This window comes from Drosophila mojavensis, unplaced genomic scaffold (genome assembly GCF_018153725.1).
Source record: "Drosophila mojavensis isolate 15081-1352.22 unplaced genomic scaffold, ASM1815372v1 contig_277, whole genome shotgun sequence".
Taxonomy (NCBI): domain Eukaryota; kingdom Metazoa; phylum Arthropoda; class Insecta; order Diptera; family Drosophilidae; genus Drosophila; species Drosophila mojavensis.
This window is the reverse complement of record NW_025318822.1, coordinates 2,085,877-2,110,534: the sequence shown is the minus strand read 5'-3', so window position 1 is coordinate 2,110,534 and position 24,658 is coordinate 2,085,877. Positions and strand designations below refer to the sequence as shown.

At 40.2% G+C, this 24,658-nt stretch overlaps 1 protein-coding gene across 1 annotated transcript in view; it reads left to right on the top strand.

Annotated features, from left to right (window-relative positions):
- Positions 1–10,486: 10,486 nt before the first annotated feature.
- The window catches only part of LOC6574108 (acetylcholine receptor subunit alpha-like 1), a 73,416-nt gene continuing 59,244 nt past the window's right edge, over positions 10,487–24,658 (top strand). Inside the window, exons 1-2 of the mRNA XM_002000130.4 lie at positions 10,487–11,717; positions 16,360–17,112. The gene's annotated coding sequence lies outside the window, so the exon portion shown is untranslated. The remainder of the gene's footprint in view (positions 11,718–16,359; positions 17,113–24,658) is intronic.

The following is a 24,658-nucleotide window of genomic DNA, read 5'->3' as shown; positions in this document are numbered from 1 at the left end:
CTCAAATGCAAATGTTCAATTTACTCTTGTCAAAAATTTAATGAATATCATTTATTTTCCACTTAGGCTATAAAATGCAATGAAAGTATTTAAATGAGGGCTTCAAAATCCATTTGTATTTTTTATTTTTCCTGCACTCTGATTAGATTTTTATACGAATTTTCTTGAATTTATTCGAGATTTATTTATAATTATTATAATAAAATATATTAAATAGTAAAAAAATGTTGTATTTTTCAACGGTAAAGTTAAGATGTATAAACATTTTAGAAATATATAACGAAGCCTAAGAAATATTAACTGTATTTCTTTTTTTATTTCTTACAAATATTTTTTATTTACAAATACATATAATAAAATAATTACATTTTCTTATATTATTGAGTTTCCGATAAATAGAGAACGTTACAAAAATATATGTATTAAAAATTAAAAAATGATTTCTCTTTTTCAAATGGGTTCAGGGTGTAAACAATGTATATTTATAGAATATTTATAGTGTTTATGTATACGCTATAAAAATTCCGTTAAAATTTTCAAGAGTTTAAAAAAGAAGCTTACAAGTATTTAAGCCATCAACAGACTGGTATTTCCTTAAAAAATAATAATAGAAGGCAGTGAAAGGGTATTTTGGAGCACACGGCAATGGAGTAAGTTCTTTGAAGTATTTTCTAGGTATTTTAAACGAGCCAAACTCGATTGTTGGAGGCCACGCAGAATTGGCACACAGCAACAGTAAAAGCTAGAGCAACAGCAACAGCAACAGCAGCAATACCAACAATAACAATAACAACAAATAATAATAACAATATGAGTATTTGTGCTATTTAAAATTTGCTTTCACAAAACGTCAAGTGGCCGAGCACAGCAGCCAACAAAGTGCCACTCGGTCGGACTTAACCCCAGCGCGGGTTTTCACAATTTTGCGGGCACTCGGAAGGCTGACCGGGGACCCGAAGTAAAAGCAGGGTTTATAGTGTAGTGCAGTGCTATTGTTGCTGTTGCCGGCTTTGTTCGGGGCCTGATGACCATAAATAATTAATGATTACTAGGCCAAAATTACAGTTAGCTCACTTATTTGCTCATTTGCAAATGAAGGCCAATTGCTGCCGCTGGCAAGGGTGAAATTTGGGCAACAGTTTCATTTATTTTATCCACAAAGTGTACACAAGTATATTATATATATTTAGTTATATATATATGTATGTATATATAGCTTAAACGCTGGTGGCCGGGCAGCTAATTGTGGCTGCTGCTATTGCTCGAGCGGTTTTTTGTTTAAATATTAATTTTGATTGTTAAAATTGCGTATCGCATCAATCTCTGCCATCTCACTTGCCGACGCGCCGCCTCATTTCAAATTCATGAGAGCCTGGGCCGAAAACTTTTGTTATTTATATTTTATACAATTTCATGCCGGCTGCACATAAACAAAATTATCATAGCATATCAAATTATGAATACCACCAACAGCCAGGACGACCAATTGACGAATCAATCCTCATTTTTTTTGTCGTATTTTTTATTTTCTAGATACATAATTCAGAGCAGCCAGCCAACGTTTGAGGAGACTATACATATTCTATATACAATTTTTTTTTTTTTTAAATTATACTTACGCTCAAATGGCGGACAAGCATGCGCTTCATTGGTTTTGATTTTGGTTGCTTGTTTTCTATTTGCTCCAGCCAAAAGCTCAATCAGCGCTCAATTTATGAATACATTTGCTGATTGTCCCAATGAGTGAGTAATGACTCCTCAATGCCATCTACAATTGAGCAGGAAAATTAGCTGTTTACCTTGTTCATAAATTCAGTTCGAGATCATCAAATTCAAGCGAAGTTACTTCCATCCACCAGAGAGGAGCTCTTAGTAAAAATTTGAATTTTTTTGCCAGTCGCAGAGTAGTGTTCAGTCAACCGAGAACTATTTTGTTTTTATAGTGAATTGAGCACGCCCTGAGTTTTATATAGAGTGGCTTAAAGCAAGTCAGCCTGTTTAATACAAATTCTTAGGTATTAATATAGTTCTGAGCCAACGAAGTGGAAATGTTTAACGTCAGTGAACTTTTTATTTGTTAATGAAAATCGATTGAAGTTTTTTGTGGTTGACGCATCCCGTTGAGTTGGCTCTGAGGCATGATCATAGTTTCAAAGTAATATATTTTATAGCCCCATAGCAAGCCGCATTGACTCACCAGCTGGCATCGAGTTGAATACGAGTTTAATTAAAAACTTAACAAATTGCCGTTGCCCAATGGCAACGCCTCGTCAATGGGGAGCTCAAAAACTTCCAGTCACTTCGCATTAAGAGTGTTGACGACAAACTATTGAAGAACTATTGAAAAGTATTCAAGCGCAAGTTTGGGTCTTGTACGCGCAGATAGCATTCGCAGTAATAGGTGTGGGCAGGGCTTTGGTATCTGCCAGCGATGCCTAACTGAATGCTGGGCACAAAAACTGTAAGAAGCGAAAGGCGCACAAGTAGAGAAAACGAAATTCTTTCTAAAGCACTCAAAGCCCCAAAAGCGTGCAGCAGCTCACATCATACATATATACATATACGCCCACACACACATATACGACACACACACGCACACAGGGAGAGTGACATACCCTCTTTCAGTTTGTTGCGCTGAAAAGAGGATAAACTGCATTTTTATCTTTAAACACACTTCAAGTGCTGAGCAGGCGCGAGGCATGGGACGCCGTTTTCAGAACGTCACGAAAAACAAACACAAGTGCACAAGTGTGTGCGTGTGACTGTGGGTGTGTGTGTGTGGGTGGGTGAGTGTCTGTGTCCGTGTGTGTTGGCAGGTGTGCTTTTGTTCTCTGCCATGTCCTTGTTATTATTATGATTATTATTCCAGTCATCAACGGCGACGTCGGCGACGTCCATAAAGCAAGCAGCAAGAGGAGCCATAGTTGCAGTTGTTGTTGTATTTGTTGGGCTCGACGCGCAGCACTTAAGCGCAAGAAGAAGCGCAGCGAACGATTATGAAGTATGCAGCATCGTTAAGTATGCAGCGAATGCGCGACGCCACCTGATGGCTGCCTATTAAATTTATCTGCACGAATTGCAGGCCAAACAAACGTTAATCACCTCGGCCGGCTAATGGGAACGGCCTTCACTGAGCAGCTCGCTGCTGCTTAAAAGAGCTGTCTGCGTTTTGCCCATAAACCGATATGATGCAACTGGCAACTATTGATGACATTGCCGTCGCATTATGCATTGCCTGCTGCTGCTGCGGCTGCTGTTGCGGCTTAAGTATATTGCGATAAGCACTTGCCAGCCATTTGCGCGCCCACAGCCTTGCAGCAATTCATGAAGACATTATAGGGCTGGCTGGCAAAACTGTGGCAGGCCGAGTCTATGATAAGTTCAACCGGCGTAGGAGATTCAAGGTAACGACGACATTGCTGACTTTTTCGACAATTTATTGCCAGTCTTCATGGTTTATGTCGGAAAGAATGGGCGAAACTATGGCAATCTCGGCTGGGACTTTTACCTTTCGCCCGCTCTGGCGCTGCCGTAATGTGCCTTTTGCATGGCTGCAAAAATTAATTTTTTAACACGCATAGGAAACTGAGAGATCGAGAGCGAGGGCGAGGAAGTGAGAGTGAATTCGAGAGAAGGAGCTGGAACGAGCTGAAGACGTGGGCCAGAGAGTGTGGCGCAACGCAAATGGGGGCCAGGGCGGCCAGGGCGGTCGCTGCGCTTTGACACTGATTTTGACGCATTGCTCCCAGAGGATGTGACCCAAAAACACAGTGCGGCAAATGAGCAAATGTAGGAGGTAGCAACCCAAAACCGGTTAAGTGTTCATCCTGGCGTCGAAATCCGAGCGTTATTCCTGCCAGCCGCCTCCTGCAAAAATATGAGACATGTCAGACCGCACGGCGGGCAACCCAGTAACCCAGCAACCCAGCAACCAAGCAGGCAAGCAACCCTGCAACTGAAGTCCTATCGAGACGAAGAAGGCGCTCTAAACTTGCGAATCTGGCTATGTTTTTCTAGTCGTTTTATTTTTAATTTGCAGCGGTTAGGGCTAGTGGAGGCACTTCTCCGCTTGTGCCCGCGGGGCGAGACGTTGACAAAGTAAAATGTAGACAGCCTGACAGCCATGTGGCAGCGGCAATCACACATAACGAGTCCAGAGTCGAGGCATTTTAATATGCAAATTGCGAAAAAGAAGTGATAACTTTTCCTCTGGCTGCACACCGCATGTAAAGGTCGCTGTCGCCGTCGCCGTCGCCGTCGCCGTCGTTGTCGCTCCACGCAGATAGAGCTTAAAAGGTGCGGATGCGAGTAATACTACCTCCATGAGGGTAGCGATTCACTTAATCATTAATGATTATCCCAATTCTGAATGTAAATCATAAATCTAAGTCGTTTCTTATATTCCACTCGAGCACATAGCACATTTCAAGCTTTTTGCAACTTATCTAATCTTTTTATATTCCAATCTTCTTACAGCAGTTCGTATTTATTTTTATAAATACACATATCCAGTATATGTAAATATATTTCGCAGTAAAACTAGATTTTGTTTACATTTTATTTGTATTCTTTGAACGTGTAATAAAATAAATCCAATAAAGAACTTGCTCATTTATTAAGTAATTTTCATTTCTTTAATATTATACGATTTTTATTTTTACTGACTTTGTTAAATCTTCATTAATCTTTAAAATGAATTTAAATTATTTTTCTCTACTTTTTCAGTTTATAATAGCCTCTTGATGCTATTGAAGGGTATTCTCAAGGCAGCTTTATTAGTTTCCTATTTGCTTAAATTTATTCTTGGGTACATATTCAATAAATATCTTATTAGAGTATGTTGAATTGAATCGAATTTATGTGGAGAACACTTATGTTAATATGACTTGTATCAATTTATGGTTTCTTCAATAATATTTATATTCATTCATATTTTAGGTTTAGGCCTTTAACTGAATTTAAGCGCTTTATTTGTAGACACGCTGGCAGTACGAGCCACAGTTCAATACCAAGTCGACTCAGTAATTTTGTTGATTGTAGAAAATATAAAAAAAGGAGGAATATATGTGAATACGCTTAAATACAAACATCGCAAATACTAAATATTTATTACATTTTAAATACCCTTTAAAGCTCAAACATAAATCCGTATACTGCACTCCTTTTTGTTGTTTGAAACACAAAATGTAATCTACTAATAGCATTGCAAATACAAATAGAGTTTTTGTTTGATGAAATGAATAATTTTTGAAGTTAGGCAATTTTTGCAGCGCCGGTATTAAAAGAATCTAACCAACTGCAAATCCAATCCTTTCGCCAGCAATGTAAAGTAATCCAGCCCCAAAAGAGCTGCGAGCGTCACGCGAGTGGTTCGTTGAGCACCAAAAGCAGAAAGCAGAGCCCAGAAAGCAAAAGCAATAGCAAACTACAAGGAAAACTGAAAAGCATGTCAGTTTCATGCTCGCGGCCACACTTAACATTATTTCTGATGCAGCTACAGCAGCAGCAGTAGCAGCAGCAGCCGTAAGAACATCAAGAACAACATACTTCTTTTGTGCAATATCGTAAACAACAACAACATCAAGTACAACGGCCACGAGCAAGTCTCTCAAAAAAAAAAAAAAAAAAAAAAAAAAAATGCTTTCGTAATGCACCTCGTTGCTGTTGCCCCACTATAAACAGTACGCATACGCAACGTGGTCCAAGGCAGCAGCGGCAGCGGCAGCAGGTCAAACTTAAATATTTAATGAAGCGCTTAATGCGCAATAGCTGCGACCCGCCTCCGCGCCGGCTTAATTGCCGCGCCCAGGCTGCTTGGTCAAGGAGCTGGCCTGCAAATATTTTCAACAAATTTTTGCTTAATGCAAAAAATATTTCAATGCTTCGAGGGCGAGTAGTCAGCAGCACCGTAGCAGCCCTAGTAGTAGCCTGCTTGCTGGCCATAAATTTCCAGAGCGGGCCGTGCACATAAGCAGCCCCGAAAATGTTTGCGGCGGGCCTCTAAGCCCAGGCATGCGGTCGCCCAGGCATGTGCAGCATTTCAAGCACCCTACCACACAACAAGAACAACAACAACTACAACAACAAAAGCACACAAAAGAATTGAAAGCCATTGCCATACAATTTGGATGGCCAAAGGTGGGCAGCAGGTGCTAGCCGAAAGTGATGTCAACAATTAAATTCCAATTTTTAGCTAAATTCCAATATGTATTTCATACCAATAAAATTGTATAAATATCAATCAAGTCATATCAATCAAGCCAACACATACTTAAGCCAAATTGAATGGTGCGTTTATTTTTCATTTCAAGTTGAAATACATATTTTGGGCAGATAAAATGAACTGTAAATCAAATTTAGCAATGAAAAATGTTGTTTGTAGCCATTGGGCAAATCAAGACTTTATTTACAGTTTAAATTCTTATAAAATGAAAGCTCAAATGGTTTAAAATTGGTCGGAAATATTAAATTACATTAACTGCCAATTAGCACTTAGTGAGAATATTTGTAATCGGGTCAAGGGAGCATTTGTGTCGAGCTTTGCTTGATTACTAATTGGCATATCTCTTCGCATAATTGCCTGGCTGCAAGGTATTCAAATTTTAAATTCATATAGTCTCTTATATACATTTTAATTAATATGTATTTCGTTTTACATATATATATATATATATATATTTATTTATTTTTCATAATTTTGTGAAAAGCCCCTTTTATGTTATAATTTAGCTTTGGGTTAGTTGTAAAAGCTTTTAGCGTGAAAATTGCTGCCAGCTCTGATATGCTGTTGTCGCTGTGCGAGGCCGCTAGCCAGCATTCTTTGCAGCAACAGCAACAGCAACAACTCACAACAATGGTCGAGGCTGCTTAACATTTAAAGTGAACAATGAAATATGCTTCGCTGTTCCAGCGCTCTGATGTTGCTCATACGCCACCGCTGCCGCCGCTTGGCGACCGCCGAGGTATTCGCTTTACTTATTTACACCAATCAAAGGTGTTGTAGTTTTTGTTTGTGTATGCATGCATGTGTGTGTGTGTGTGTGTGTGAGTGCCTGAGTTTGGTGTGTTTATTTGTTGTGTTCCCCGTTGATGCGCCGTCGCAGCAAGGAACGACGCGAGCCGCTTACAAATTACCCACCCACACACATACACACACACACATAGCTGCACGGTCGCCACAGCTCAGCATATTCGCACAGTCGACACCGACACATGAGCAGCTACAACGAAGAAGGCAAAACCTTGCGGCGCCTGCACTTCTGCGGCCCATTGCGCGCGATAAACTTGCAGCGAGTGTAACGAAATTCGGTCAACATGTTGGCCATGAGCACGACCAGGGGCCAGTGGCCAGTAGCCAGTAGCCAGTGGCCAATGGGCTGCTGCCATTTGCTGCCCACATGTGGCCATAATTTTTAAGCGCCAAATGAGAAGCAATTCATTGACCATGATGTCTGCTAGTTGCCTTTGCTGTTGCTGTTGTTGCTGCTGTTGCTGTTGCCGTTGCCATTGCGATATTCCCAGTCACAGCATTTACATCTATACATTGTTATGCTCGTTGCTATGTGTACGCTTGTAGCTCTGGGACCGAGGCCAAAATCCTATTTCGGAGACGTTAGTTTAAGTTTCACCCCGAATGCTGCGTTTTCTAATTGCTATTTGTGGGCGTTTCGGGGGCGAGCGAACTTTCATTTGTGTGTTGGCACTTGCCATCGGTCCGGCTGGGCACATGACTCTGAAGTACGACATTGCCAGCATAAAATCGTAAAGGTAAATTAGAACCAACGATAACGAACAGAGCAAGAAAATACGAAAAAAAAAAATAAAATATGGAAAACATGGCAAACAAATCTTAAAGCTTAGCCTCTGCAGACAATTAAATTGTGATCTGCCTCAATTGCTGAACGAAATAGAATTTAACTGTCGCAAATATAAATCTTGGTATTAGTAACTTAGTAAGTTCTTCCTTTTATATAGACGTGTTAGTATATACTAAGGTAAAGAAGAATTCGGATTTTTAAATAAAATCTCGAATTTATTTGGAGAATATAAGAAGAATATTCGAAATCATATGTCTTGACTATGGTTGCACAATCTTTGTTGTCCAGTGTAATTTGGTGCCCAGAGTGAGTTTTAATCATTGCCAGAGTTGATGATGGCTCATCTGTAGCATCTGCGCTTGCTCTGGCCCAGCAAAACCGCAAGTTCCTGAATGAGTACAGTGTGTGTTTCATATAAATTGAATTTGAAGTCCTATTTTAAAAAAAAAAAAAAAAAAAAAAAAAAAAAAAACAGCCATAAGTCGAGCAAAAATTCGTTTGTCTAAATTGATTTTGGCTTAAATAAATATGCAGCTTAGAGTAGAATTTAGAAAGTGTAGTCAAGCATATAAAATGAGACAGATACATTGTTGTCAGGACAACTAAGTAACATTGATTTAGGGGATCTTTGCATCTTGAGTTGTTTGCTGTAATTTGATTCATTTGCTTTCAGTGCACGCCGAGCCTTTTTCGTCGCCTAATCACAGCTGAGATGTAATAACCCTTTTTGACTTTTAGGAAATTGTTTTGTTCTTTTGCTGGAAAACCTCTTGGCTACAAAACAAAATTTACTTTGGCCACCAATATATATATGCAGTATATCCCGTATCAGACAAGCGATGCACAAATAAAATAAAGTTAGCTTAGGACATTTTCTCAATTGTAAATATTGTCACGAACCGGCACACCCACACGCACACGCACATGCACATGCACAGGCGTATATAAATGTTGTTTATGTATAAATGTCAGCAAAATTTACCTACAGATACGCTGCTTGAATTTCGAAAAAAAAAAAAATATTACATCGTCGCATGCAGCTTGAACGAGCTGTAAAGTATGCTATGCTTTTTGTCAAAGCCCCTTTAATACCCACATGCACACATATACATACACACGCACACAAACACAATACACACCGAAAACAAAAACACCAACGACATCAGCACAAAACCACAATCGAGATCATTATCAATTACACGCACAGTAGGACACGACTCCGGGACACGGCGGCAGAAAACAACAAAAAAAAGAGTGTAAAAACACACACACACAGAGCACACAAAACAAAAAAGAGCGAACGTGACGGCGATAGTCTGAGAGCGGGACGCATAAGCACCGAGGGGCAGACAACGAAAACGCAAAGAAAATACGCATGAAATTGCAATTTACATCAAATTCATTTGCACCCATATGCAGACACACACACACACACAGACTCAATTTCGTACGCATATATAGCTGAGTTTCAAATAAAATTCATTCATACGCATAATGAAACAAGGCTCGCTTGGCCCCAAGTAACATGCGGCCAGAAAGGATAACAAAGGCATGGCCGAAAATAAGGACAACAATGTTTAGAAATAAACAAACAATTGTAGCCAGTAGCCCTGCCCCCCATCGGCACCACAGCCCCTTCGGCCCCACGGCCTATTCGACGCCTCGGCCCCCGGCCAGCCCCTGCTGTTCCGCTCAGGAGTTGCCAAGGGGGTGGGGAGGGGGTAGCGGCTGTCACATGAGGGAGCATAACAACAGCAACAAGAGCACAAGAGCAAAGCAGATTCAAAAATTCTTGTTTTGGGCTCGGGGTCGAGCTGCGGCTCACGCATTCATTGTCGCTGGCTGGCCCTTTTATCTCAGTTGGGAATCCACATGAGCACACACACACACACACACACACACACAGAGAGATAGCTGAAGAGAAATACAGCCAGAGGGAGAGGGCATTAAGAGAGAGAGACAGACAAACAGACAGAGAGAGAGAGATATGGGAGAGAGAGGATTTGCGCCAGAGGTAACGAAAATCCACGCCCTGTATGTAAATTATTAGCTAGGCACTTTTTGTGCGGGCGCCTCCTGGAGTTGTCGTCAAAGCCAGAACAATTTTCGGGTAGCAGCCGCAGCATGGGCGGCAGCAGCTGAAAAATGGTCATATGCACACACATACAAGAGCACCCACACACATACACACGCCCGCACGCCGATAAAAACAGACACAGATGTAAGAGAGCACTGAGAGCGAGAGAGTTGCGGCGAATGTAAAACGCCCTTTTGTCGCTTGGTCTGAGCGGTTTGTGTAGAGTTGCTGAGCGCTGCTAAGAGAGCGCGCGTCTCGCATTTAAGCATAAACGCACGATGCCGACCTCAGATAAGAAGCCAAGCCAAGACGTGGAACACTTTAAGGCGGAGAGTGCGGGCAGCCGAGTTGAGGAACGTTTCTAGGCGCTGTTCAGGCCCCACACAGTTGCAAAACACGAAGAGAGCGCCCGGCGCTCTTTGTCGCTTTGTGGCGCGCAACATGCGCACAGCATCTGGGAGCGCCGACAGGCGACAGCAGCAGCAGCAGAGGCGTCACCAGCGGCAGCAGCAGCAGCAACGGCAGCAGCAATGCGACTCAACAGCGGCAGCATCAGCGCCAGCTGCGAAAACTCTGCCATGCAGAAGCGGCCAACAGTAGTTGCCTCAGAGCCCGCGGGTTGAAGAAAACGTACGCATCGAGCGAGCCGAGCCGCGTCGCGTGTTACCAAACAAAGAAAAGCCAGAGAATAGAAAAAAAAAAAAAAAAAAAAAAAAAAAAATATATATATATATATGTACAAAAAATAAAAATACAAAAAAAAAAAACGATAAAGGAAAAACAATCAGTAACAAAGCAAAGATAACAAAATTACATTAAGAAAGCCAAATACGAATCAATTGATATTCGGATCCGAAGCTAACCGTTGTGTTCATAAGCGGCAACGAAAATGCCTCCTCTAATGTCACGCAAATGAGCAAACAAACATTTGATTGTCAGACGTTGCCGCTGCTGCGACTGCTGCTGCGGAACAGCGAGTCTGCGACCGATACCGATACCGCTACCGATACCGCTACCGACACCGTGTCTGAGTCTGAGACGGAATCATCGTCACTACTGCGAACGGCAGCACACTCTGAGACTTCAGCACCGGCCCGTGCCACGTTTCACGCAGGGCGTGTGCTGCTTCAATATAAACATTGGCGACACCAGCAACCGCAGCAGCGCCTCAGCCAACAACAGCAACTGTCTAGATTACAGCAGCAACAGCAACAGCAACAGCAACATCAGCGTTATTTGTGTGCCTGTCCCTATCGAAAGATATATTCGCCTTTACATTCACAGTCGCTTCCGCATTCGCATTCGCATCCACATTCAGAAACATGTGCGCGCTCGCGTGTGAGTGTGTGTTTAATTGAAAAGCCATCGCCTTGCCACAGCACAAATCGCTGGGAAATGCAACTCAATGCGGCCGTCTCTGAAATCTCTGTAAACTAAAACGTCGAGTGCTGTTCAAATCTCGTTTTCGTAATAACCGTCGCCGTCGCCGTCACGTCTGCCTCAGCCTTTGAATCTCTGTCGCCGTTTCGGTCTCTCTATCCGCCTCTCTCTCTCTCTCGCTCCGCCTCTGTCTCTCTTTATCACCCACGCCGTGTGTTTTCTTTGCCGTGTTGTTGGCTGCCTGTCAGCAGGTCTCGAATTTCATTTCGTTTCCGGTCTCGTAGGTCGCTCGCTGGTTATCTGGTCCCTGGTCCCTGGTCCGTGGTCCCTGGACCAGTGGCTGGCTGGCTCTCGGTCGCCCAGTCTGGCTGTCTGGGCAGCAGTTGGACTTATTCTAACCTTTGCGGCGCGTTGACTTTTGTGCGCAAATTGATGTCAGCAATGTAAGTGTGCCACAAACACAAACACAATCTACTCCTACACATGCACACATACACACACCTATGCAATTTGCCTCGGTTTATGCCTTTCACGAATTCGCTTAACTGTTGCGTCAACTGTCAGCGCTTAATTCGTCCGACACTGAAATGCTCAACATAATGAAAGCGTCTCACACTTGCCAGAGAAACGCACCTCAGTTATATATGTTACATATACTTTGATTGTAATAATTAATTAAATAAAATTTAGATATATATAATATAAGATAATCAAATCCTAAGCATTATGAAAACTCTAATATAATTTCCAATATATTTTGATTAATATTTCTAGAAATTTTTTATTTATTTATTTTTTTTCTCTAAAAAAATTCTACTCTTTTTACTCTTGTATAATAAAATAAATTTCTTATACATATTCACTCAATATAATAAGTAGCCCTCGTGCATATATTTGAGCATAATATATCGACCCTCATGTGCGTTGCCTGTTGTGCTGATTTCTATATTTTTTATTATTGCCTCTGAGCTTGTTCTCGGTTTCTCTAATTAATACGATTTACTTTGCTACGGAGTGCCTAGAGGCTTATATATTTTCTTGTTGTTTTATGTTCATTTACCACTGCGGGTGGCTTCATCCCTAAGCATTACTCATACGCCACGTCTGACCTGTCTGTCAATCAGTCATTCAGTTAGTCAGTCAGTCGGTCAGTCAGTCAATCACTTACCCAGCCAGTTTTCCCTATTGCCAGCAACTGCTTTTTGTCTTCCTTTTCTATTCTGTTTTTGTTTTACTTTTGCCTTTGTTGCTGTTGTTGTTGCAGTTGTTGTTGTTGATTTTAACGTAAATTCCCACTTGTTTAGTTACCGGGCTGTCTTGTTTTTGTGTATAGGCTTCCTTTGTCTTTGGCTTTGTCCTGACAGCAGCAACCATAAACATGCACACAGAGGCACACTTACACGCACACGGTCTGCCGATGTGTGTGTGCGTGTGTGTGTGTTTGTGTCTGTGTGAGCTTTAGGTGACGCCAGCTTGAAGGACGCTGTCGATTCTTGCTATTGCTCGACAAATATTTTCGTTTTTGAAGTTGATTTTTGGTCTTCAGTTGAACGCCTTTTGTTATTAGCTCAACCTCGTCATCGCCCTCGCCCCTCACAGCACTTCGACAATTTGCATTGAATCGTTTCTAAACTGAATGCCAAGTGTTTATTTACATTGGCCAGCTATTGCCACGCCCACAGCTACCGGTGACCCAGGCGCTTTTGACTATAAATTGATTATATGAGACTGATGAATATTATTCCTCACTAAGCGTTGCATTTCTCCACTGTTCCATCTGATCTATCATGGCACTCGAGTGAGCCATTTGAGCAGCGCAAACAAAATTAAACAAGTTGAAACTTTGTGTCCACAAGAGTTGCACTCACTTTTGGCCACTGTCGTCTTTGTCGCTACGGCCACTGCTTTTGTAGCTGCTGCTGCTTAAGAGTGGAGCAAACAACTATCAACAAACAACTTATACTAATAATGTATATGTGTTAATAAAGTTTAAGTCTGTGAGTTGATTCATTGAGGAAATTAGATTTTCAGTCAAGCAAAAGTTTCCTTAGATATTTAACTATAATTATGTTATTAAAATGAATATCCATGCAATTAAAATTTTCATTTATGTAAAAAAAAAAAATTGTTTTAAAGCATATTATTTACACATAAATGATATATATTGAGATTAGCTAATATAGTGTTTTTAATCAAGGCCTCAAATGTTTATTATGACTATAAAGATACATATTTTTTTAAATTTTTTTTATGTGGCTACTGCAGGTTCATTTATAAATAAAATTTTTATACGATATGTTTTTCGTACATACTTAATATTTTCATTTTAAATATACTATATTTTATAACATTCAGTTATAAATAAAAATGTGATTTGTTTTAAATATATTTTATATATTGTTAAACATGTGTGTTAGCCATGTGTTTTTCCCATCTTAAGATCGTGCACATTTATAAAATCATATAGTTTTATATTCTTATAAAACACTAACATATATAAGTATATTTGTGCAGAGTCAAGTGACTATCAAGCATTAAAATCCGCTTCGATTGCGGTCTCAGCTCACCAACTGTTGTTGCCATCAAATAGTTTTAACTTACTGCTCATAAAAATCTATAGCATACTTTTGTGCGCAACGGGAGTTTATTCGCCTGGCAGAACTGTCTGTCTGTCTGTCTCCACAGCTGCTATCGAAATGGATACTGAACATATTATTGATTGGGTTGGCTTGCAAGATTTATTTTTCGCAATATTTATGCCAAGTTATTAGCCTGCCAGCTTGCGGCATGCCATGTGCTGCCTTAAGGTTGCGCTTTAAGAATTATCTGGATGCACTCTGAACGAGGCTTTACGTCTTCCAGTGCATTATGCGCCATTTGTTTAAGTCCCGAAGTGCTTGGGCTGTGGCATTGTTGCTGCCGCTGCACTTAGCTGACCCGCAGTCGAGACGTTGTTGCTTAAAAAGCAGACAGTCCCACAATACCAGCACCAGTTTGCAACTGTCCAACAATTCTGAGGCGAAGCCGGGCCATGCCATGCCACTGCCACAGTTCGTCTGGCTGCCTGTTCGACTATGTCTATCTCGGTTAGTTGCTGTCCTTTTATGCTGCCTGCATACAGACATGCATGCATACATATATATGTACAAATGGCATTTGCTGTAGTTGCTGATGGACATTTGCTGGCAGCTCCTCTGCTGCCTTTTTATGCGCCACAAATGAAAATGCAGACAGACAACGGGCGCCAGCCAACAACGACGAGTATGAGGACGTCGACCAGGACCAGGACAACGACGTCTGACGATGACGTCGCATTACTGAAGACAATGGAACCAACTAAACTAAAGCCGGCACAGATCTCGCCGGGTTCGTTGGCAACTGCTCTGCAGTATCCACTTCCTACATGCATTTGAATTATGAGTTATGGTTGGGCCCGAAAAAAAAAGAAAAGAAAATATACATAAAATACAGCAAACTAGTGGAAGAGTGAAAAATATATATATAACTAAGCAACTTGGGTTTTAATTCATAATTATTTTTATGTCAGTGCACTCATTAGAGTTGCTGTTGTTGTTGTTGATATTTAAAAACATTTTCTAGCAGCTCCCATTTTTATTCTGCATTTTCATTTTCATTTCCATTTTCCATTCTCAGGCTTTGTCATTTGCATTTCGCATTCGGTTTGCTTTTCACATTTCAAATTCGCAGCTGCACATTTTCGTGTTTCATGTTCAACTAGTCCAGTCCCAACCCGCCGTTTTTTCTACTTCGTTGTGCATTTTGCGGCTCTATAATTGCAGGCCTTAGTGCATACTGAGGGACTGCATTTGTGATGTATATGCTTTGGCAGGTGCTGAATAATAAGCCCACACTTTTTGCAAATCTCCATTTGTTTGTTCTATTTTGTAGCTAAAAAAAAGTTTTTAGAGAAATTTGCGATTAACAATGCATAGGCAGAGATATAATTATATTCATCAGCCCAGGTATCAAGGAATTTTAATGAAACTGTTGAGGAAGGGTAAACTAAGAATAGATATTTGTTCGTTTTAAAATTCAATTATATAAATAGAAAATACACAACTAAAATAATTCAGTAAGGCAAATGGATAAAAATAAAGATGATAGAAGATCATAGTGAGTAACACAAATTCGAATTCAATACAATTCTGAGGTTTATCAATATGTATATTCCATATTTTATATAAATTTATTTTTTTTACTGAGGCCCAAATGCTTTTTGTGCATGCAAATATAAACTGAATCTATTGCTTATATAACAATATCTATATAAAATTATCTTTATGCACATTCTCCACATATTTCGCTTTATACATTGGCAATGCCATTCGGTTTCACGACTTTCTGCATTGAGTTTGAATTTAAAGCACTGTTTAAATTTCTGTATTATTTGTTTTTTGTTTTTTTTTTTTTTACTTTTTGGCAATTTGTCAATTGGGCGTGGCGCAGACCCGGCATCGCCAGGTCAATGCAGCAGACATACACACGCACACACACACACAAACATGAATTATCATTGTCAGCCAAAAACTTGAATGCGATAAATTGCCAGCAGCAGATGCATTTGGGGAAAAAATCTATAATTTACAGAAAATTTGCTTCCGAATGCGAGCGGATTGCAATATAAATTGTTCCACTGTCAATGCGCTCAAATGGCCGAGTTGCACAAGTGCAAATATGTCCATGTAAAAGTATGTGTATATAAATGTAACATGTGCATGTATGCATGCATGCATGTGTGTGTAGGCACGACTGTGTATGCATGTAATACACATTCATATTAATGCCGCCAGATATGACAGGCACACACAGAGCGCTGCCTTAGCCAGGCACTGGCAGCCAAATATTTGGCCAGATAGGAGAGCTGCCAAAAAACGGTTGCGAAAAAAGGCGGCGAAAAAAGATTTTCAGTTAATTTGCTTTGTGTTGGGGCAGTGGGCAAAAAGTAAAGCTTGCCTTTTGGCTCGCTTCTGTTTGCGAAGTGATTGTGTAATTTTTTTTTTATTTCATAGTTTTTCTTTTACGAATGTTATTAATTTACATAATTATTTTGAATGTGTTTTGCAGCCATGCCAACGCTCAAGACTGCAAACAGGAATTGTTAAAACCTTCGACAACAAAGTGCTGCCAGCAACAAGAAATCAACAAAAATAAAAACAACAACAAATAATCACACTACACAACTATAAGTTAGCTTCGAGCGCCAGGAATTTAGCGAAACGTGATCATGGAATTGTCATTAATCAGGCACTAGATACGATAGCAGCAGACTGCAACGGAGAGCATCAATAACGCCAGCAACAAAAACAACAAGAACAATGATATGTGGCACTAATTGAGGCGAAAGAGCACACGCAACACTTGGGGTCGCTGCAGAGGCTTCAGCTTCGACAACTAGTAGACCTACCTAACCCGTGCGAAGGCTGCGTGCTGCTTTAAAGCGGCACCATTGCTGCCATTAAAATAGACGCCGCAGCGCAACAGCAACGCTGCCGTCGTCACAATCAACGCCAGCGCCAGCATCATCCGCACCATCGTCATCGCAGACGACGACGGCGTTTCCTAAGATCGGGATTCGGCGCGGGCGAGCGCCTCGTTACGAGCGTTGGCGTTGCCCTTGGCTCATGCAGCCCGCTGCTGGCAGCTCGACCCAGAGACGACAGCAGCGACGACGACGGCATAGCGATACCATCAACATACACATCCACATCCACTGGGGCAGCCGCATTCACGCAGCTGCAGCCTGTCGACCAGCAGCGACGAAGGCGCCCCTACAACGGCCTGTCACTTGTAGGCAATGCAACGCTCTGCGCAGCAACGGTGAGTAGATCGAGTCATGTTTCATGTCACTCCCCCAATTAATGCTAAGCAAACATGATGCAGTGTAATTGCGATATCTGCTCTAATATCTGCTCTAAAGTCTAATTAAATGAAGACTCTAATGACTCGCTTGGAGTGCACAAATGAACTAAGAATCAGAGTATGTTTTGCTGAATGAAATATGTAAAACTATGTAAATCAAATAATATATATATATATACAGTAGAATCCGCCTATAGCGTTCCTAATGTTGCGACGAAAATTTTAGTTCCTACACAAACTTATATGAGTAAACTTATGTATTTGGCTTTAGTGTCCTCCGGATATAACGACATTCTCTTCAGCGTAGCTATAGTCGGATTCTACTCTATACTTTATATAAAAAAATATATTTATTTTTCGGATACATTACAATACAAGTAATATAACATCAAATTAATTATGTTTTCAAAATAAACAAATTTAGTTTCTTTTATTGATTTATTTATTTTATTTTAATTAAGTGTAGAATCTGTACATCAGATTTATACTTTTACAAAACCAATATATAGTATATAGTTTAAAAGTAAGCACTATCTGAAAGTACTATTTCTCTCCTTCTTAAACCCCATATTTTTAAATAATCCTTATTTGTTATCGAGATATAAGTTGTATTTTCTTTTTTTGTTTTAATCAAAATTGACATTTCTACAAATCTATAATTGAAAATTTGCATTGAGTCAACAGTCTTAAATACATTCATCCTGCTGCTCTGTAAAGAAGAAATCCCTTTCTCAGTTTCCAAAAAAATCAGCAGAGCATATTTCTCTGGGAATACAGAAAGAGTTCATTTGCTATATATATTTATGCAAATTATATTTAATGTACATCTCATGTTTCACGTCTAGAGCCACTAGATTTTGATTGCCATCGTACAAGCAAAGTGCCAATTTAGTCTTGTGGCTTCACGCTGCAGCTTCAGTTTGGCCAACATTCTTAAATCTGACTAGTCCAAGTGACAGTCTGGAAATCAGATTGTCAGGTTAATGCTCTCAAAATGTTAATGAAGCACATACATATCACATTTGAATATATGATAAGCATACGCATGGGGCATGGACTATTCGTTGGCCTCCTTCGGTTGGATGCGGGCATGTCAGGCACTTTAAAGCTGCCACCGTTCGACTCTAGTGTGGGGCAAACTTTCAACAGGAGCACATTTGAGCTGTGCTAATGAATTCCCCAGCAGACGCACATAAACACAGCACAGTGAGACACTTTTTCTGTATGTGTGCGAGTGCGAGTGTGTGGGTGTGTGTTTGTGTTTGTGTGCTTGTGCCACTGACAGTCATATAATTTCTAATGTGCTGCTTTTATGATTGCCATATACAAGAGACACTCACACAATCACACACAGGATGCGGTCGCGAAATACACCCACGGGTGCAGCCACAGTCGCAGGCATCGGCGCACGTGCCTGCGCCTATGAGAGTGTGAGTGTGTGTGTGGGTGTGTGTGTGGGTGTGTCGGTGTGTGTATCTTACTGTAAGTGTGTGCAAATTAAAATGCATAAAAGGATAACAGCGACGCTGCTGTTGTTGCTGACAAACCGCAGCAGCATCGAGGCGCGCCGCGACGAGACGAGGTGAGCGCTGTGCCTATGCCTGTCAGCAAGATTGTCATTGTGGGCAAATTTCGCGAAACTGCAGCTGAAACTAAAGCAACAACAACAGCAACAATAACAACAACAGAAGCAGCAGCATGGTAATATGTGCTGAGCTGAGCAGAGCCCTGGCAAATTGTACTGCAGGGAAAATTGTGATTTTCGCGCTCATCAACAACAACAGCAGCAACAGCCAACGCAACAACGGCGAGGTGCACGTGTTGCTGCGGTGCTCGGTGCTTAGACGAAAGCCTCGTCTGGTTTAATTTTAGCACTGGGGATGCGGCTCAGAGCAGTGCCTACTCATTCAGCGCCTTGACACTACTATGCCAATGTGTTTGTTTGTGTATGTGTGTGTGTGCTAGGGTTTGGGTTTGTGTGTATGTATGCGTGTACTTTATACATATTGCATACTGTTAGGCGCTCATAAAAAAAAAAACCTTTACGTTACGACATAAAAATAGATGCCTGCTTGTACGTTGTTTGTGGCTGGCATTGTTGTTGTTGTTGTTGTTGCTATTGTTGTGGTGCTGCTGTGATGTGGAAAAAGTAGTTAGAGGCGCGCATATTGTACGGCCACAACGTCATAATCATCAAGAACATTTCAGTTATAAAGTTTTATATGATTTAAGTTCTTCAGACCCATAATTATCTGGAGCACAGTAAAATGTGGAAGTTTTTATGGCAGGCTCTGTTTGACTCGTGTTTACATATGAATAAGTATCATATACATACATATAAGTATAACTATGTACGATTCCCTTTATTCTCAGTCTGTCCTATTTTATTCTGCATTGACATGACCTGCGGCAGAGCAATTGCCTAGGACGACACTGAGCGAACTGAGCGAATATTATTGCCAATCAAATGGAGTGCCATAAACCCGCGAGCAACTTTCTGTTTCCTGCTGATTGCAGGAAGCACTTCATCAGAATAAATCAAAACACTGCACAAGTCTCCGGGCAAACTTAATAAAGTGCAGGAGAGTAATGAAACGGAGACAAACACTGGCAAATATGTATATTGGATATGTATATATATATGCATATATATTGAATATCAGTAGTTCCATTATATTTGTAGTCAATCAAGACAAAGAAATAGTAGAGAAGAGCAAGACAATAACGAGGTTGGAATTGATATACCTCATTCCAAAATACATCTGTCCACATTGTTTTGTGTTAAAGCAACAAATAGGCTCATATGTTTTCACATAATATTTACAAATATGAATCAAATTCATATTTGTTTATAAATTGTAATGAAGTAGCTGTGATAGATATTATATGAGTCCAAGAAAATGGGGTGATGCGATATTATTGCAAAATTCAATGAAAATCATATTGACTGAAGGCATACAGCAATAAAACTTGACTTCGTCAAAACTGATTAATTTCTTTATTAAAATATTTTATATATAATTATGTATATCAATCAAATCAAAGCGTTCTGTCAAAAGATTTAAATTGAAAAACTTTCAAACTTTCGAATCTATTCATATAAACTCACTTATAAAATATATAAAATAACATATATTATAACCATAGCCGAATCAAAAATATTTCATTAAATTTTATTCAAATTATGTAATTTAATCATTACTGCTGCATACCCTACTTCATTCACTTATTGGTTGCACAATTTGATTCCTTTGGCCGTCTGTCAAATATTAATTCAGCCTGCATTCCACATTTTTTATCCATTCACAAAAATTGTGGTGCTCATCAAATTCGAGTAATTCTTAAGTCACTCAGGCGTTCAAGTCCAATTTGACGATAGACCGCATTTTTGGCGAATTTCTCTCGCCTCTATCTGAGAAAATGTAATGTGCTTTCGATAACATTTTGCTCAAGTGACAAATTTTTGTCGCCCACACAAACGAGGAAAACAGAAAAAGTTTCCAAAAAAGTAAAGAAAATTGGGATGGGTCTGGCAGGCGAATAGAGCAAGTGTTAAATGTTGACATGTCATGACATTGCAGAGAGCAGCAGCAGCAGCAGCAGCACCAAGCAGCTGTGCCTGGGCGGGTGAAGCAGCAGGAGCAGCAGTGGCAGCCGAAGTAGAATATTGGTCAACAAGGAGTAGGAAGCAAAGCCCAAAGCGTTCCAGGAAGCGGCTTACGTCCTGACAGCTGACAGGCGAATCAATGAACTACGTTATGATGGGCCAGCAAGGCTCTTGGCCCCAGCTCGGCTCTCGCCCCGCTCACTCAGACATGAAATAACATTTGCTCTTTGCTCCAAGGATGTGTGGGTCTGTATATGTGTCGATATCTGTATCTGTGTGTGTGTGTGCTAATACACAGCGCAACATCAACAAATATTGTCAACGCAACATTCAACTTGTTATCCCTTCCGCTTGCTTGCTTTGCTTCCGTCGCTGTCTTTGGCAGCGTCTCTGCTTAATTTCGATTTGAACTCCATGATGGCCGCCATTTTGTCTTTCGCTCGTTCCGTCACTCTCGTTCACACTTGTTTAGGCAGTGCCTCATGCCATCTCGCTCACTTATTTGCAGAAATTTATTGAAATTGTTTGTCAAATTCCGTTTACTTGTTTTGCGCATTTTGGCCAAATTTTCTTTTGCTGACGACGTCGACGAACCGACGGCGACGACGACGACGAGGACGACGGGAATGAGGATGGGGACTTGGACGAGGACAGGCTTCCACTCAACTTCCGTTGATGTCCTTTACGCCATTTTGTCGTTTTTTCTCATTTCGGCAAGGCAGTTAATCTAAAAACTCGCCCTATACTCACTATATGACCGCTTCGTGCCATATCAAGCACAAGTTTCGAGGCCGCCGTCGCATTTATTTATTTATTTATTTTTTATACTCATTCACGAAAGTGAATCAGTATATTGGTTTTGTGCAATGTCCGTCTTGCTGTCCGTCCGTCTGTCCGTCTGTCCGTCCGTCCGTCTGTCCGTCTGTCCGTCTGTCCGTATGAACGCAATCTATTTCGGCGCTATTGAAGCTAGAGACTTGAAATTTGGAACACATACTCGTGTATATCTCCGATTTATAAAGTGTTAAAATTTTCCCGATCCGCCCACTAGGGGCGTGGCAAATCGGAAAATGCATTTTCCGATATACCAGAAATCATATAAGTTGAAGAGCTAGAAAGCTGAAATTTGGTATGTAGGTCCGCGTCGACAACCTAAGATCACAAGCTATGGCGGATATATCTACGCCCATTGGGGGCGTGGCAAATCGGATAAAACTGTATCTCCTAAAGTTGTAAACCTAGAATGCTGAAATTTTGCATGTCAGCTAACGTTATGATTCTATAAAGTCTAAAAATAAAATTATAAGTCTACACCCATTAGGGGCGTGGCAAATCGGACCTGAAGATATAGTGATTTTTCAAATTCTGCTATTTTTTGGACACTATTGATGCCAGAGATCTCAAATTTTGTATATATACTCGGGCTGATCACCCAAGACCAAAAAGCTTTGTCGGATATATGTCCGCCCACAGGGGGCGTGGCAAACCGCAAAAATGTATATCTCCTAAAGTATAATAGCTAGAAGCTTCAAATTTAGATAGTTGAGTTACTGGTAGCCTCCTCTATCGATTCCCCAAAAAATAATTTTTACGCCTCTTTAGGGGCGTGGCATATCGAAAAATACCCTGTAATTTTCACTTTTTTTGAGAGTAAGCATTCAAACTTTGCAGTTAGGGTACTGTTATCTCGTTCTAGAAACTGACCAAAAATGAGGTGTCTACGTCCAGTAGGGGCGTGGCAAATCGGAAAAGCCTGTATATTCTACAGTATTAGAGCGAAACTTAACTACTAAATTGTTGATGGGATGTGAATGAGTATTCCGCAGTCGGTAACGCCCGACTGCAACGTTCTTACTTGTTTTTTTATAAGTTTCAGCTATATAATTTTTTTGCTGCTTTTTTTCTACCATTTGCCATATATTCCTCTATAAATGTAAAAGCATAAGTATCCTCTGCTAGCTGCTATATGCCAATGTTTGTTATTCATTCTGCATTCATGCAATTTTCTGTCCTTGTTGTTGTTGGGCAAGTAGCTATCGGAGTTGGTTTACATTTCGGGTTCGGTTTGATGGAAGCTACTGCTACATGCTCTTTCTCATCCTTGAAGGGAACACAACAAAATACCAAAATATTGAAGGGCGTCGCAGAGGGAGCCAGGAATTGGCCTAAGGCAAAGACTTTGAAGTTTTTATTGATGTTGTTTGAATTTGAATGACGTTGTAAAATTATACGCAAAAATATGCAGCCAGCAAAAATACGAGTGCTTCAATGCTGACAGAAAAAAAAGAGCATAGGAAAAAAAAAAAAAAAAAAAAACAACGAAAAAGCACAGATCCCAAAGACACAAAAATGTTGCAAAGAATTTTTTGCTCCGCACTTACTACCATCTTTTAGCCATTTTACCCATTGTACATGTGTGTGTGTGTGTGGGTTTTTTGTTTGCTGGTAAACGACATATGAAAAGTTTCATGTGCATATTTTTCTTAGTTCTATATACAGCTTGGCTCACTTTCTTATACATATGTGATATATATACTTATATACATTTTTTTTCACTTTTTGAATAAATTGTGTTCTTGTGTTGGAGGAAGAGGCTTGAGTGCGTTTCATATGCTGAGTGTGAAAATAGTTTTAGATGAATTTTTGTTGTTTTTGTTTCTTTTTTCCATAAAAAAAAAAGAACAGCAAAATTTCTCCTCGAACCGAACAAAATAAATAAGTTGATGAACTCCCAAAGTCTCAAGTGAATCAGGTCATATTTTCAACTATTATTAGAATGTTAAGATATTAAAACAATAAATAAAATTGCAGAGAACCTGTATTGAGAAAGGCAATAGTAGCTTGATGATCCATGTTAAATACATTATTTCGTTATTTATATTTACAATGTAGGAATTTATTTCTCAATGTAATGTATGCAGTATTTTATACGGTGATTGGTAGAAGAAGGCATGTGGTAGCATAGATCTAGTAAGATTTTTCTTCATAGACATTGCCGCTCTTTATGCTTATCGGCTTAAAAAATGACAATCAAGTCTATGCAACAATTCGGCTGATTGAAACTGATGTGAGTGTATATGTATATGTTAAAGAGAAATTTTGTGTAGGTCTTCATTTGGATTGATGCACTTTCAATTACTTAAATGTTCGTCTTTATATCTACTGCTATGAAAAGGAATTGCGATTTCATCACTTAAAAGATTTGCCTTTTACTCGTGCAAATTAGCCAACGTCAAGTAAATCAGAGTGCCGTATATAATTTGTGTGTGTCAGGATCTCTCAATCTCCATGAACATCAACGAAGTAGGGCCGATTTTTTTTTTGTCATGCTAAACAAATCAAAGGCGGGGCAAGTACTTAAGTGGCAGGCAAGCAGAAATATAGGCTGAAAGCGTCAGAGGGAGGAAGCGAGAGAGGGAACGAGAGCTAGAGGAAGAGTGTGTGAGAAACTGAAGGGAATGAGTAAAAGGAAAATTGCACAATAACGCTAGAACGCACTTGTACTGGCTTATTTATGCCAGGACAAATACACACACACACACATACACACGCGCATACATAAGACTATAATAGGCTCAAGACGCTTTCATTCAACACTTTTTAGGTAGCCAAAATGGCGCCAGCATAAAAAGCACGACATCAACGACAAGGACCAAAGACAACAACAACACAAAATAAAGAGAATGAAACAGGGATTGGAATGAATGGCGTAAAGAGCAGCGTAATAGACATACGCACGAAAGACAAAACTAACGGAAAAGAAAATGCCCCAGAAAAAAAGGAAAAGACAAACGAGAAAAAGAGGCTAGTAAAAAAGAGTGAGCAATGCGTCTGATTCTCACTTTTGGCATAGCTTTCAAATTCCCAGTTGCCTGGCTCGCACTGATTTGAGCCGCA